Below are 15,545 nucleotides of genomic sequence, written 5' to 3' on the forward strand. Positions count from 1 at the left end.
CAAAATATTTCATACTTAGAATTTTGAATGTTATATGATTGGCTTATAAATTTAACTGTATATACAAATTATAAATTTGAATATAATTGGCATTTAAGTAATGCATATATACGTATTACAAAGTATAACAAAATGCCATGGATCCACCACTCACCTAAAAAAACTGCACATTACTAATATGGGTAAAATTCCCTCTGACCCTCTCCCCTCTCCTCTCTTTCTTACACAGTTTAGCAAGCATGTGTGTTCCATGAATAATATATTTGGGTAGATCTGCATGTCTTTAAACATCATATATGTTGTCACACTCCATGTATTCTTGCAAACATGAACCCCATCTAAACAGAGTCCATCTCTAGGACATGGAATGTCTACCAATGTCTGATAAAGTGGTGGGACAGGCAGAGGAAGTCTCCTTTTAAGAACTTAAATTGGGACATGTCTAGCAACTGAGTAGCAAGATCCAAACAAATCTCTTTGCAGAGGTCCTGAGAAGCCACTTAGAGAAAATTCAACATTAAGAAGAACCCAGGCATGAATTTAGGGACCCAGGAACAAGTCATGAGAAAGAAGTAGTGATTATGAATACAGCATGGGAATGGCGATGTACCCTTTGGGTGCAAGTATAATTTCAAAGGAGAGAGAGTGCTGTAAAAAGTATTATTTTTCTACATTCTGCAGCATCTTGGATCCCAGGCAACACTGCTTTGACCTGCCGCCAAATGATTGTGACATAACAGAGAGAGTGCCATCTTTCCTCATCTGCCCCAGTCAACCTTGGCCCCAAGAATGCTTGGGGTACAGAGCAGGAGGACACGGTGAAACCCAGGGACATCACCAAAACCAAACTGAGTCTCCCTGGTACCGGCAAAGTGAAGCAGTGATACACCTGACAAGGAGTCAAATACCATTTCAATACATGGCGTTGTTTTATGTGAATTCCCATAAACATTTGGAGGAAAGAGAAGAGATTTGGATAGCCTGTGTCTGAAAAGTCAGTGAAATTGGGAATCATGTTAATGTGGCTCTATTTTTATCCTCAAGTTGTCAGGTCTAAGAAGATTTCAAATTACGCTATAGTATGTTAGAAACTGACCTGGGGTCAGTTTTGTCAGGAATACAGAATAATTTTGTTTGCCTGGAAGTTAGGATCTAGGAAAGTTATGGACAATAATTCAGGAAAGGTAGGCTTTTCCCAAGGGATATGGGACCTGGCAGGCCAGACTAAGGGGTACAGACCCCTAAGTACAGGGTACGGACCCCTACTCCATAGGTAAGAAGTCCTGCTGAAAATATCTTTTTTTTAATTTCTTTTTTTAATTTTTTTAATTTCTTTTTTTATTTTTACATTCCCCATACAATTGCAACCCCCTGATTTTAACCTCAATCCCTCCCTTTCCCCGCTCCCCCCCCCAAAGTGTGTCTCTGGTTCATAGTTGTTTGTTGATTTTGATTTTTTTCTTTCCTATAATTATTCTTTTTTTGAAAATATCTTAATTTACAGTGGCATGTTGTGTTGGCAAGGTAAATTTGCCAGCAAGATGGGAACATAAAATAGAGCTAGTGGAGAGCAGAACACCAATTATAAGTCCAATAAGAGAGACTGGATAAATTGAAATAAGAGCAGTGACCTTCAGTTTACCACCTGAGGGGCTCATCTCACACAAGTTCACTGCCTGAGGGCTGGTGTGTCCCTAGAGCTAACAGCAGTGAGGGGCAGCTTCTCCTGTGAGTTCACCTCTTTGATGAGCTGGGCGCATCCTAGGCCAATGAGATCAGGCTGCCTTAGTTGGGAGCCCTTACTGAGGGGTGGTATCTCCGGTGAGCTCCCTGCTGTTTGGGGCATAATCCTCAGAGACCTTACTGCCATAAGGGGCAGTTTCTTGAATGAGCTCATTACCACTGGGGAGCTGCATCTTGGGTGAGCTCACTGCAAAATGGGCGGGACAGGCGTGTTCTACTGAAATGCCCAGAAGTAGGGCTCGTTAAGTGACAGACTCTAAGATGCAGAATTAGCCGAACTGTGGCAAGGCAGAATATACATTGCTGCTCCCTAATCTGCCTCACTAGGATGCTTAATGAGGAACACCCAGGATGTTATTTTCAATAAGAAGTTTCCATTGAAATTGGCCCATATGAAAATAAACACAGAAAAGATAAAATTTTGCCTCTGAAAGTCCTTCACTCCTTATAGCCTGCCATGGAACATGCAGACAGAACAAGTTCAGCTGAGGGCTGAGGGATGGGGATGTCATCATCCTATTTTTAGGAGTGAAGAATTATCAGGCTGGATGGATTATAGAGTGGAAAACTGGTTAAGTTCTCAGTTGCTTGACCTTGGCACTAAGCAAACAGAAGGCTGAAAATTCTCTTTTTAAAGAGATGTTTGTTTCCAGAAACATGCCTAACAAACAATAAGAGCCTGTGATTACTTAGTCATTAAAGCAATTCTGACTTCTAAACCCACCCAGTGAACTTCTATGTTGGATACAAGCCCCTGTGAGAACTTCCTCTCCCAGGACCTTTTAAGTTACAGATATTAGTCAGTAAACAAGGGGTAACCTCTAGCAGATATGCCAGAGATAACTATCAATGGATTGGCTAATCAGGTAGCTCACAGTTCTGACAAGGAACTTGTTTATTCCCATTACAATAGGTGCTTTGGGAAAGTGGCCTTCATGTAAAGTTGGCTAGGTTCCCTAATTCCAAATGAGTTTGTTGCTGTTATTGTAGTTACTTTTTCCTTTTCTCCCATTTTATACCGGAGTATCATAATCAAACATCATGGAACAGCAGTTCATCTAATCATGTGGTGCTATGTCCAAATCTATTTGAGAACTGACCACTGCAGGGATCCTTATGTCAAAGTCAGTTCAAGTAACTTGATAATGCTTTGGACAGTGTCCTTTTAGGGGAAAGGTGGGTCTGGACAGGGAACCAAAAGCATCTCAAGCCAACAGAGAATCATATCCAGGCTCACAGCGTGAAATAGGAGCTGGGCAGGATTTGCTTACAGGGCAAGGAGATGTAACTATATGTGTATGTGGTGACCAAAGAAGCAGAAAGTGCCATTTTGACAAGGGTTGACAAACTCTCCATTGGCTGAATGACTGGATATGCTGTATTCCAAATCTCTGCAAGACAGGAGCCCTGATATTATAATTGGACATCTAGTTCTGGACTGTAGATCCTAGGCCAGCAGAAGGCAGCTTCAAAGTTGCTGAACAGGATAGACTTAGCACAAAGAAAAGGAGAGGAGGCCCCTGCAAAAGAATCCTGGACCTAAACACCCACCAGTTCAGTCTTTCAAAATCTGCTCCCAGGTTCCATTCCACCCCTGGGTTACAGCTGACCCCATTTCAAGAAGTCAGGGTGGGGGAGGGGGCAGCTGTGAGGCTCAAGATTGTCCTCCAATTTACCCCACCCCTGGGCTGTCTTTGTGTGGGAAGATCATGGGGTCTAGCAGTAAAACTCATGGCTTTCTCCCATTTTATTTTATTTTATTTTTAATTTATTTTTAATTTTTATATTCCCCATACAATTGTAATCCCCTGATTTTGACCCCAATCCCTCCTTCTCCCCCCCAAAGTGTGTCTCTGGTTCATAGTTGTTTGTTGATTTTGATTTTTTTCTTTCTTATAGTTATTCTTTTTCCTGGTCCCTTATTTAAGTTTTCTAGATTTTTGTTATGAGTAAGACCATCCGGTATTTTTCTTTTTCTTTTTGGCTTATTTCGCTGAGCATGATCCCTTCCAGCGCCATCCATGTTGCTGCAAACTGCATGTGTTTATCTTTTTTTGAATGCTGAGTAATATTCCATGGTGTATATGTACCACATCTTCTTGATCCAGTCATCTATTTTGGGGCATTTGGGTTGTTTCCAAAGCTTAGCTATTGTAAATTGTGCATATGATCCAGCAATTCCACTCCTAGGTATTTACCCAAAGGACACAGAAACATTAATTCCAAAGGGTACTTGCACCCCTATGTTTATGGCTTTCTCCCATTTTAATACTGATTTTTGGATTTTGGTAACGCTAGCTTCCTAGGTGACTCTTTTGTCATTAAGAATTTTATTCTTGGGCCTCCCGGGTGATGCAGCGGTTGAGCGCTGGGTTGCGAAGCTGCCCGAGGCCTCTGCAGAGCCAGTTCGATTCCCGGCTGCTCCCCGGCCACCAGAGGAGGGTCCCACATGGCGCGCGGACCTCTCCTGCCGCCCGCTGCTCCCCTCAGCAGTGTACTTTAGTCCTTCTGCCTGCTCTGCTCCCTGCTCTGGCTCTGGTGAATTCTCTCACCCTCCCGCACTTCTGACTGTACCCAGTGCATGTATAAACAAAAACAAACAAATAAATAAATAAAAACATGCCTCTATAAAAAAAAAAAAAAGAATTTTATTCTTACTATGGATTGGCTTTTGTTTCTCCCGTAACCTTGACTCACCCTCAAAAGAAGGTATTTGTCTTTCCTGGTTCTTCCTTAAGTCTCTCTCTTGAGACTCCTGTTTTTAATCCTCAAATGGAGGACTTCTCTTTCCAGAATATTTTGTTTTGAGAAGTGAGAGCTTGTGTACTGTTTTCTGTTTTTCAATTTGAGATCTAAAATGCCCTGAAATGTTACAATCGCTGCATGAAAGATGATATTGAATTCCCCAAATTTGACAATTCATAAGTTTTAAGCAATATTACTAATAGTACCCTGTAAACTTACAATGAAACTTTTCTAAATTATTAATAACAAGCAAATTCTGATAAGCTGTGCTAGAGGAAATAGTGAATTATCGTTCTAGTCTCTCGTGACTGAAGCATGACTGAAGCATGACGTCTTTGGTATATGAAGAGGCTAACAAAAGAGAGAAAATATTAATACAGAGAATTAGAAATGAAAGAAGATAAATTACCAAAGATAGTATAGAAATACAAAGGATCATAAAACATTATAATGAACAACTATATACAAATAAATTTGATAATCTTCAAGAAATGTACAAATTTCTAGCATAATATAGTATGCCAAAGTCTAAATGAGAGAGAAACAGAAAAGTTGAGTAGACTGATCACAACCATGAAAATTAAAATATTCACTGAAAATCTCCCCCAAAACAAAAGGCCAGCACCAGACAACTCTAAAGAATATTTTTATCAAAACTTTAAAGAAAAACTTAAGCCCATCTTGTTCAAATTTATTCCTAAAAATCCAAGAATCAAGACTTTCCCTATACAATTTAGGGAGCCAACATTACCCTAACACCAAAACTAAATAAAGATAGCAAAAGAAAAAAAAAGAGACAGACCAATATTTCTGATGAGTATTGATACAAAAATCTTCAATAAAATACCAGCAAATTTCCCTCTATTGAGGGAAAGCTTATGGTACCAAAAACACCAGGGAGCATTATTAGCTAACATGTAAATCACGTTAATTGGTAATCAATTGCATCCTTGATAATTAATTGTATCCTTCCTCCCCCCAAAGTGATTAAGCAATGAACTCAAGCAAAAAGAAATAGGTAGGTATGTAGGCAGGCAGATAGAGAGAGAGAGAGAGAGAGAGAGATGCCATGCTAAAATTTCCCTGGAAAATTATAAAAATTATTTCCAATATCCCATTAGCTGGGAACTTAAAGAAGTGCAAATATTTGTCCTATCTCAAAGATACTTGACATGAATATTCTGAATTCTGAAAAAGAAAAGTAATTGTGGACAAAACAATTTTGTTAAATACTGAGGATAGACGTTCTTATATTTTAAGAACAAGATTTAGGAAAATAATTCCCTCTGATGCTTACTGACTGGGTTGGACTAAAGGCAGGGCATGCTTTTGTAACTCTCCCCACCCTTCTTGGGATGTGTTTGGTCCATTGGGCAGCCTTGTGATGCAACATCCAGTTAAACAAGATCTCTAGAGGTGGAGCTAAGGCTGTGCTTGGTCAATTTGAGAGCAATGTTGCCAACAACACTATCTTGTCATTGATTTTTCGTGGGGTCATTTTCTATCTGGACCCACAGAAAGCTGCTGCTGGCACATGGGAGTGATAATTGTGGCAGATGCCAGGGGTAAGAGGGAAGAAAGAATGTCAGGATCCTCTGGAGAAGTCAATTATTGTTAGGTATGTCACCATCAATAAAATCAACATCTACTCCATTGAGAAAATACCTTTATTTAGCTTATGGAGCTTTCAGTATAGGCAATGCTCTTTGGGTATGTAAAAAAAAAAAATGATCTAACCTATCAGTTGTAGGCTAGGGTACAGAATCTTGGACCCTAACGTCAATAGAAGCTGCAATTACAGAATTTAGTTATCTTTGTGGTGTCCCCAAATGTACATTGATTATTAACTTTTAGATGCATAACTTAAGAAATGTAATTAGAGCTAGTTCTGAACTGAAAATCAAATTCTGTTGGCTAGCAAGTCCTCAGTTGTTCCACATTCAACAGATTTTTTCTGATTGACTTTTTCCATTTTCCATAGAACATTGATTTTGTGACACTAAATCCAGTCTGATATATACTGATAACATAAATATTCACTTTATAAAGATCAGCAAAAATACATCAGTGAGGCTATAACTAGTGCATTTACTGAAAAACATCATAATCATAAAACCAAATGATCACACACAATAATCTTTATGTTTGACGAGCCAGTTACAGAGCCAAGGGGAGATAGTAGTTTTGACAGGTGATCAATACATGCAAACAGTGACCGTAATAAATCAGAATATTTTGAAATGTTAATTATCAGTTAAATCTAAAATAAATCACTAAGAATATTGACATATAAAAAGAATGAAGTCCAAAATTTGTTGGACAGAAATATTAAACAGTGGGAAGAGCCCTGGGTTGGAAGCCAGTATGTTTGGATTCTTGTCTGGCCTTTGTTCCTAGGTGAAAGACCTTGGCAAGTATTCTGGACAACAAATCCTTCACTTTTAAAATGAGACAGTTGATTGGATGGTTTTTTAAGGTCTTTTTAGATTAACTTTGTGTAATTCAAAATCTTTGACATTGACACATTTTTGTGTTTTAAAATGAATGGTACTGAGTTGGGTTGAGTCCAGTTCTTCCCACACAAATAACGTCAGGTAGTTTCTTAGTGCTCGTGTTCAATCTCTACCTCCTGAGCCCCCCTGGTAGCCCAATATTTAAATTAGCAAATTGTAATAACAGGCTTTAGGAGGTGAATAATTTCATCCTCCATGAGACACAAAGTAAGATAGTTTCAAAGACCCCAAAACTGTGGTTATTAAGAAAAAAAAAAATTGAACAACTGCAGTGACTACCACAACATCCTCTTTGATACATGGTAAAATAACAGTGATTCACTAATAGAAGTAGATAGGTATCTATAGTAACTGTAACAATAATTTATTTTCTACTTTTTGTTGTGAATATGCACAAGTAGAACTTGTCTGTATAATTATAAATGCTAGGTCCAGATGTACATGGGAGAATTTCGAATGCTGTTAATTTATGTATAAGAATTATTGTCATTTTAGCATGTTTGTAATTCTACAGGAAGAAGTGGGATTCTTTTTACTAATGTTGGCTTCTATTCATAATCTGTAAAGTCACTTCTTTCATATAATCACAGAAATTAAAAATGTCCAAGGCCCATTTTAGGTTATTTCATCCATCCCCTAATCTCCTCATCAAATTACTTTGTCTTTTTGTTCTGAAAGACTAACTGAGTGGGTGTGCATCACTTTCCTATTTGAAAGTCAAGTAGACTTTATCTCTTTTGATCCAAGGTCTAAATTTATCTCTACTTCTTGGTGAAGTATTTCCTAATACTTTAATGTAATTACTATTTATTATAATTAGATAATTTTGAATGTTTAATTATGCTTTGCCTTTTGGAAATTAATCCAATTCAATAAACATGAAGGTGCAATGCAAAACTACTTTGAAATATTTTCTTAATAAATATTATCCTTTCAAAAAGTGCTAAGATGTCTCCCACTCAACAGAAGTGATTATTTTAAGCAACTATATGAGCCTTGAAATATTTTCAACATCTCTTGCCTGATTTTTCAGAAAATAGAGAACTCTCTTCACCCCCCTATCGCCCACTTCCTCCTGAGCGCTCAGGATATGTACCGTGGGTGGTCTCTTCTGACTGAAAATCCCCAATACTGAAGAAATGGCTATATATTTTGCTGAAAATTGTCTTTACATAACTTGCACTATGAAACAATAGATTTATTGTTGCCTTCCAAGATACAAAATTATTTTTCTATCAATAAATATGCTTTTTCTATGGCTTGCCTCCTCCATTCCTTATAAGATTTTTTTTTTTTTATAAATTTTATTGTTATATTCCCCATACAATTGCAGCCCCCCATTCTGACCCCAATCCCTCCCCTCCCGCCCCCGCCCCCCTAAAAGTGTCTCTGGTTCATAGTTTTTTGTTGATTTTGATTTTCACTTTCTTATAGTTATTCATTTTCCTGGTCCCTTATTTAAGTTTTCTAGATTCCTGCTATGAGTGAGACCATCCGGTATTTTTCTTTTTCTTTTTGGCTTATTTCGCTGAGCATGATCCCTTCCAGCGCCATCCATGTTGCAGCAAATTGCATGTGTTTATCTTTTTTGAATGCTGAGTAATATTCCATGGTGTATATGTACCACATCTTCTTGATCCAGTCATCTATTTTTGGGCATTTGGGTTGTTTCCAAAGCTTAGCTATTGTAAACAGTGCTGCTATAAACATAGGGGTGCAGGTGTTCTTTGGAATTGATGTTTCTGTGTCCTTTGGGTAAATACCTAGGAGTGGAATTGCTGGGTCATATGGTAGCTCTATGTTTAGTAGGTCCAGAAATCTCCACACAGCTTTCCACAGTGGTTGGACCAGTTTGCACTCCCACCAACAGTGCAGAAGAGTTCCTTTTTCTCCACACCCTCGCCAACATTTGTTGTTGCTAGTTTTTTTAATATGTGCCATTCTCACTGGTGTAAGATGGTATCTCATGGTAGTTTTGATTTGCATTTCCCTGATGACAAGTGATGTTGAACATTTTTTCATATGCCTGTTGGCCATTTGCATTTCCTCTTCAGAGAAGTTTCTTTTAAGCTCTTCTGCCCATTTTTTGACTGGATTATTTTCTTTGTTGTTGTTGAGTCTCATCAGCTCTTTGCAGATTTTTGTGATCAGTCCTTTATCATTAGTGTTGGGTGCAAAAATGTTCTCCCAGTTGGTGGGGTTTCTCTTTGTTTTTGTTATTGTCTCTTTTGCTGTGCAAAAGCTCTTTAATTTGATATAGTCCCAGCTGTTTATCTTTGCCTTCACTATCACTGCTTTGGGTGATGTGTCTGTAAAGATGTCTTTGATGTGCAAATCACGTAGTGTTTCGCCTATATTTCCTTCTATATATTTTATGGTTTCAGGTCTTATGTCTAGTTCTTTAATCCATTTTGAGTTGATTTTTGTGTATGGTGTGAGGTGGTGGTCAAGCTTCATTCTTTTGCATGTAGCGACCCAGTTTTCCCAGCACCATTTATTGAACAAACTTTCTTTGCTCCAATGCATAGTCTTTGCTCCTTTGTCAAAGATTAGTTGACCATAAATCTGTGGGTTTATTTCTGGATTTTCTATTCGATTCCATTGGTCTGTATGTCTGTTCTTGTTCCAATACCATGCAGTTTTGATGATTATGGCTTTGTAGTATAGTTTGAAGTCTGGGAGTCTGATGCCTCCATTCCCTTCTTTTTTTTTCAGGAGAGCTTTGGCTATTCGGGGTTTTTTGTGATTCCATATAAATTTCATCAATAATTGTTCTATTTCTTTGAAGAATGACATTGAAATTTTGATTGGAATAGCATTGAATCTGTATATTGCTTTTGGAAGGATGGCCATTTTAATAATGTTTATTCTTCCAATCCATGAGCAGGGGATGTCTCTCCATTTCTTTGTGTCTTCTTCTATTTCTTTTAACAGTGTTTTATAGTTTTCTTTGTATAGGTCCTTTACCTCTTTTGTTAGATTTATTCCCAAATATTTGATTTTTTTTGTTTCAATAACAAAAGGGATGGTCTTTTTGATTTCTTCTTCTTCAGATTTATTGTTTGTGTATAGGAAGGCTACTGACTTTTGCGTGTTGATTTTGTATCCTGCCACTTTACTGAACTGATTGATGAGTTGAATTAGCTTTTCTGTGGAGTTTTTGGGGTTCTCTATGTATAATATCATATCGTCTGCAAATAGTGATAGTTTGACTTCTTCTTTTCCTATTTGGATTCCTTGGATGTCTTTCTCTTGTCTTATTGCCCTGGCTAGGACTTCCAGTATTATATTGAAAAGCAATGGTGAGAGTGGACATCCTTGTCTTGTTCCAGATCTTAATGGAATTGCTTTCAGCTTTTCACCATTGAGAATGATACTGGCTGTTGGCTTGTCATAGATGGCCTTTATGATGTTGAGGTATGTTCCTTGTATCCCAAGAATTTCAAGGGCTTTTATCATGAATGGGTGTTGCACTTTGTCGAAAGCTTTCTCAGCATCTATTGATATTATCATATGGTTTTTATATTTCTTTTTGTTGATGTGTTGGATAACGTTGATTGATTTTTGGATGTTAAACCATCCTTGTGCCCCTGGAATGAATCCAACTTGGTCGTGGTGAATTATCTTATGGATACATTGTTGGATTCTGATAGCTAAAATTTTATTGAGGATTTTTGCATCAGTGTTCATTAGGGAGATTGGCCTGTAGTTTTCCTTTTTTGTGTTGTCCTTGTTCGGTTTTGGTATTAGTGTAATGTTGGCTTCATAGAACGTGTTTGGTATTGTCCCTTCCTTCTCAATTTTTTGGAAGAGTTTGTGAAGGATAGGCACTAATTCGTCTCTGAATGTTTGGTAGAATTCATTTGTAAATCCATCAGGTCCTGGGCTTTTGTTTTTGGGGAGGTTTTTGATTACCATTTCAATTTCGCTAATTGTAATTGGTCTGTTTAGGTGTTCTATTTCTTCTTTATCTAGCTTTGGGTGATTGTAGAGTTGTAGGAATTTGTCCATCTCCTCTAGATTGTTAAACTTGTTTCCATATAACTGTTCATAGTAGTTACTGATTATTCTTTTGATTTCTGCTGTGTCCGTTGTGATTTCTCCTCTTTCATTGATGATCCTGTTTATTTGTGCTTTCTCCCTTTTTTCCTTTGTGAGCCTGGCTAGGGGTTTGTCTATTTTATTGATTTTTTCAAAGAACCAGCTCTTGGTTTCATTGATTTTGGATTGTTTTTTTAGTTTCAATTTCATTTATTTCTGCTTTGGTTTTTATTATTTCTTTTCTTCTACTGGTTTTGGGGTTTTTTTGTTGTTCTTTTTCTAGATCTTTGAGCTTCGAGATTAGGTTGTTTCTTTGCGTTCTTTCTTGTTTCTTGATGTGCGCTTCTATTGCTATATATTTTCCTCTTATTACTGCTTTTGCTGCATCCCATACATTTAGGATATTGGTGTCCTCCTTGTCGTTCAATTCAAAAAATTTTTTAATTTCTTCTTTGATCTCCTCATTAGTCCAATGGTCTTCCAGTAGTGTGGTTTTTAATCTCCATGAGGTAGGAAAGTTCCTTGCCTTCTTTTTATGGTTTATTTCTAGTTTGATGCCTTCATGGTCAGAAAATATGGTTGATATGATTTCAATCTTGGTGTATCTGTTGATGTTTGTCTTGTGCCCCAGTATGTGATCGATCCTGGAGAATGATCCGTGTGCGCTTGAGAAAAATGTGTACTCCGTTTTTTTGGGGTTTAGTGTTCTATAGATGTCTGTTAAGCCCAATTGCTCTAGGTCTTTATTTAGAGCTTTGGTTTCTTTACTTATTTTTTGTCTTGTTGATCTATCCATTGTTGATAGTGGTGTGTTGAAGTCTCCCACTACGTATGTGTTTTCTCTGATGTCTGTTTTCAGAGAGGACAACAGTTGTCTGATATATTTTGGTGCTCCTTCGTTTGGTGAGTATATGTTAATGAGTGTTATTTCTTCTTGAAGTATTGTCCCCTTGATCATAATGTAGTGACCATTGGGGTCTCTTTTTATCTTTTTGAGTTTGAAATCTGTTTTATCTGATATAAGTATAGCTGTTCCTGCTTTCTTTTTTGGTCCATTTGCTTGTAGGATTGTTTTCCATCCTTTAACTTTGAGCCTATTTTTATCTTTTGTAGCTAAATGTGTTTCCTGGAGACAGCAAAAGGTTGGGTTTTGTTTCTTAATCCAGGCTGCAACTCTGTGTCTTTTTATTGAAGAGTTTAGTCCATTTACATTTAGAGTTAATATTGATATGTTAGCATCTGTATTTGCCATTGTGTTTGTCTTTCCTTTGATTTTATTTATTTATTCTTTTAATAACTTTTTTTTTTTTTTTGGCCTTCTTTCATTGTTATTCGTCGCTCTGAGGTTCTGGCTTTAGGACTCCTTGTAGTATTTTTTGGAGTGGGGGTTTAGTTGCAATGAAATTCCGGAGTTTCTGTTTGTCTGGGAAGGTCCATATTCTTTCTTCAAAGAGGAAGGAGAGCTTTGCAGGATAGAGTATTCTTGGTTGGCATCTGTTTTCTTGGATTCTGTTGACTATGTCCCTCCACTCTCTCCTTGCCCGTAGTGTTTCTTCGGAGAAGTCTGATGTCAGCCTGATTGGTTTTCCTTTGAATGTTATCTGTTTCTTCCCTCTTGCCAGCTTCATTATTTTTTCCTTGTCCTGGATTCTTGGGAGCTTTACTATTATGTGTCTTGCTGTATTTTTCCTTTCGTCGTGGAAGTTTGGTGTTCTTCTTGCTTCTTGTATATCAATTTTCAGCTCCTTCTTCACATTTGGGAAGTTCTCTTCAATTATCTCTTTGAATATTTTCTCTGTTCCTACATCTCTCTCCTCTCCTTCTGGTATTCCTATAACTCTTATATTTCCTTTCCTCATGGAGTCAGATAGTTCCCGAAGTCTTTCTTCGTTCTTTTTCCTTCGTACTTCTCTTTCCTTTTCTGTTTTGGTTCTTTTTATTTCTGTGTCTTCAAGATTACTTATTCGTTCTTCCATTTCATCTATTCTGCTTTCATTGCTTTTCCCAGAATTCTTTAGTTCTTCCATTAATTCTTTGATCTCCTGCATTTCTTTTACTTCCCTCTTTAGGGACTCAATTTCTTTCTTCTGACCATTGTTTTCCCTCTCTAGGGACTCAATTGCATTCTTCTGATCGTTGATTATTTTTCCCTTATCATTGTTTTCCTTTATGACTTCTGTCAGTTTTTTAATCACGGCAATTTTAAATTCTCTTTCTGGAAGGCTCAGAAATTCTTCCAAGTTATTGTCGTTGCAATCTGGGGGCTGGCTTTCTTTTTGTGGTGTGCTTTTTCTCTGGAGAGTTGCTAGGTTGCGTGTGGTTCTTCTCCTCCCTACTGTCTGTTTTCTAATTTGCCGTATGCGTTGGGACACTGTGTTGTTGGGACTTGCCGGCATCTTGGGTGGGCTTCTCTGTTCCCCTCTGGTTCTTCCAGGAGTCATCTGTCAGTTTCAAGCAGCCTTTACTGGAGAAAGGTCCCTGTTCTAAAATGCCGATGTGGGGACACACTCCCCTGTGCGCCTGGTCTGCCCCGGCGGTGGGTTCCTGCTCCCCTCTGGGCTTGGACTGCAGGCCAGAGGGGGTCTGGCGTGGGCGAACTTCCCCCGCTCACCTCTGGCTCCTGAGGAAGCCTTCTGCAGGTAGTCTTTACTGTAGAAATGTCCCTGTTCTAAAATGGTGATGTGGGACACACTCCCTGCGCTTCTGGTCTCAGGCACACTATTCTGCGCGCCTGGTCTGCCCCGGCTGTGGGTGCTCGCTCTCCCTGTGGGCTCAGACTACTTGTTCAGAAGGGGCCCGGTGTGGGCTAACTCCCCAGCTGGCCACTAGCTCCTTCAGTAGCCTGTGCTGGGGTCAAGTCGCTAGGTGGCACCAGAGATCTCTCCTAGAGCCCTTGGGGAGCTGATTTTCCACCCCGTGGGACAGGGAGCAGAGCGGGGATGGTAGGGTACACCTCAACGGCTTTGGGGTGCTGTGTCTGCCTTGTGCCCCACCGTTGAGGGGAACCCACGCCCCTAATTTCGTGCCCCGGGTCTCAGTTCCAAAGCCCTCAGTTCCAGGACGCGGGCTGTAGCCCAGATCAGTGGCGCGGGAATGGCGCCTTTTGAATCCCGCTCCCCTGCCTGGGCACCTTGTTCCTGCTCACTCAGGGAGGGCCTCTGCCCGGGTCTCAGTTCCAAAGCCCTCAGTTCCAGGACGCGGGCTGTAGCCCAGATCAGTGGCGCGGGAATGGCGCCTTTTGAATCCCGCTCCCCTGCCTGGGCACCTTGTTCCTGCTCACTCAGGGAGGGCCTCCGTCGTCTCCCCACAAGCCTAGGTCGCAGGCGCAGGGCCCTGGGCAGCTGCAATCCGAGCGCCGCTTTCGCGCAAGCTTACCGGGCGGCCGGGGCTGTGTGCTGGTGCTGGTCTCCTCCTGGTGGGCGGGGCTCTCTTCAATGGCGCCCGGAGCTCACCTCCGCGGCGGATCCTGCAGGGTTCGCCCCAGCTCCCGTTCACGGGGTGCGGTGGCTGAAATAGTTCCTTTCCACTCACAGTCCCACTTACTGCATCCGTTTTTCTTGTTGGGCGCTTTGGTTCGTTGTTTCCCTCGTCTCTGCCGGTCGGAGAGTGCCGCCTCTGTGGGCGGGGGAGGGGAGCAGGGTTCTGCGCTTCCCTCCCTTCTCGTCCTCTTTTATGGCAACTTTCTTCTTTGGGCAGTTTGCTGGAGTAGTCCGTTTATCTTCCGTGTCCCAGTTCTCACTGGGACCTGCCGCTTTTCCTCCCTATTAACTTTTTTTAATGGGAGATCTTACTCGCAGCGTCTCCTCGCCGCCATGTTGCTCCGCCCCCCCTCCTTATAAGATTTTGATGTATTTCTTTATGAGGGCAAGACATCTCCCTCTTGAGAATCACTGAACCAAAACGATTAAGTTTGAAGAAAGGTTATTCAATTTAATACAGAAAAAATTATATTGTCAAAAAAATTACATGATACAATAAATTTTTAATAATAAATATATTCTGATGATTAAACAAAATTTAAATTTTATATTTGAAGACTAATAGAAAGATTTCATTTTTAAATGCTCTCTTAAAATTGTCACAAAATGATCTCCGTCCTACAACCTTGTAGTCTAGTCTCCCATCAGTTATCAATATCACAGACTCAGGAATTGGTCTGTCAATTGACTAAGCTGGATGGAAACAGCCAATCTCCTAAATTATCAATACAAAAACAAGGGGTTAATATCCAAAAGCTATAAGGCTCCTACCTCTCAATAGAAAAATAATATTAAGAACTTAATTCCTAAATGGTCAAAGAAAAAAAAATAACTTAAAAATGGGCAAAAGTTTTAAGAAGACATTTTTCCAAAGAAAATATACAAATAGCCAATAGGTATACGAAGCAGTGCTCCACATCGTTATTCATCAGGGATATAATATCAAAACTACAATGAGCTATCACATTACACCTTTAGGATGACTATTAAATAAAAAAAATAAGAGAAAATGTGTTAGTGAGGA

This window comes from Talpa europaea (genome assembly GCF_964194135.1).
Source record: "Talpa europaea genome assembly, chromosome: 1".
Taxonomy (NCBI): Eukaryota; Metazoa; Chordata; class Mammalia; order Eulipotyphla; family Talpidae; genus Talpa; species Talpa europaea.